Raw genomic sequence first — 1442 nt, 5'->3', positions numbered from 1 at the left:
TTTTTTGGAGGGTGATGCACACAAAAACACACAGGAATATATAATAATTTAAATAACAAAAGGGAACATTTTGAGAGCCTTCCTCCTGGTCACCAGCACACAGCCTTTCTCTTCTCAGGAGTCTAGAGTACTCATAAGCTCTATCTCTCCAGGTCCTCATCTCTGTCTGCTTCTTTAGTTTTACTGTTTGTCTGGCTAGGGTCCCACATTCTGCTTGTGATCATTTCCCTTGATGGTCCAAGGGTTCTCTGTTCCTGATCTGTAAGATTAAAATCTCCCTCATGTTTATTACAAGACTTCCACCTTTAAAGTTGTGACAGTCTCAATTAATCATGGTACCAATTACTCACTATTGAATCATAAGAACCTTATCCCCATCTCCTTTCACCAGACGTGTCTAAGTAAGATAAAAACTATTCAGTTGGGATTATACCTTCCCCAGCACACTCTGAACCTAACTCTGTCTTGAAAAGTTGTACGCCCATCACTTTGTGCATTTTAGCCCCCCTCCCCCATTTTAGGTAGTCTGTGTCTAAGTTGCCTGTCCCTATAGACCCTGTACACAGAAGGAATAGGATTAATAGTTGATTAATATTTGAAGACTCCTTCCTTCTCAGTTGATATTTTGAGCTACTACATACATAAGTATAATAAAAATTGGCAAAACAAATCACATGATAGAATTCTGAAAACCAATGGTTTATTCACTTCAAATACCTTCTTTAGACAGCATGATAGACAATTATATACATGGAACTCACCAGATGGAATGCACAGAAATCAAATTGACTACATCTGTGGAAAGAGATGATGGAAAAGCTCTATATCAACAGGCAGAACAAGGCCATGGGCAGATTGTGGAATAGACCATAAATTGCTCATATAAAAATTGAGGCTGAAGATAAAGAAAATGAAAATAAGTCCATGAGAGGAAAAATATGACCTTAAATATATTCCACCTGAATTTAGAAATCACCAGAAGAACAGATTTGTTACATTCAACACTAAAGACTGAAGACTAGAAGAGTTGTAGGATGACATCAAGAACATCATACAGGAAGAAAGTAAAAAGTCATTAAGAAGACAAAGGAAGATGGAAAAGATAAAAATGTCTATCAGAAGAGACACTGAAACTCACTCTCCAGCATAGGCATGCTAAAGCAACTGGAAGAAATGAGGAGGTACAAGAGTTGAACAGAAAATTTCAAAGGTCAGCTTGAGAATACAAAGTCAAATATTACAACAAAATGTGAAAAGATCTGGAGTTAGAAAACCAAAAGGAAAGAACACGTCTGCATTTCTCAAGCTGAGGGAACTGAAGAAAAGATTCAAGCCTCAACTTTCTTTATTGAAGGATTCTCTGGGCAAATTATTTGAATGATGCAGAAAGCATCAAAAGAAGATGGAAGTGATACACAGAGTCACTATATCAAAAGGAAAAT

The sequence above is a fragment of the Chrysochloris asiatica genome, unplaced genomic scaffold (genome assembly GCF_000296735.1).
Source record: "Chrysochloris asiatica unplaced genomic scaffold, ChrAsi1.0 scaffold00072, whole genome shotgun sequence".
Taxonomy (NCBI): Eukaryota; Metazoa; Chordata; class Mammalia; order Afrosoricida; family Chrysochloridae; genus Chrysochloris; species Chrysochloris asiatica.
Note: the sequence above shows the minus strand (reverse complement) of the source record.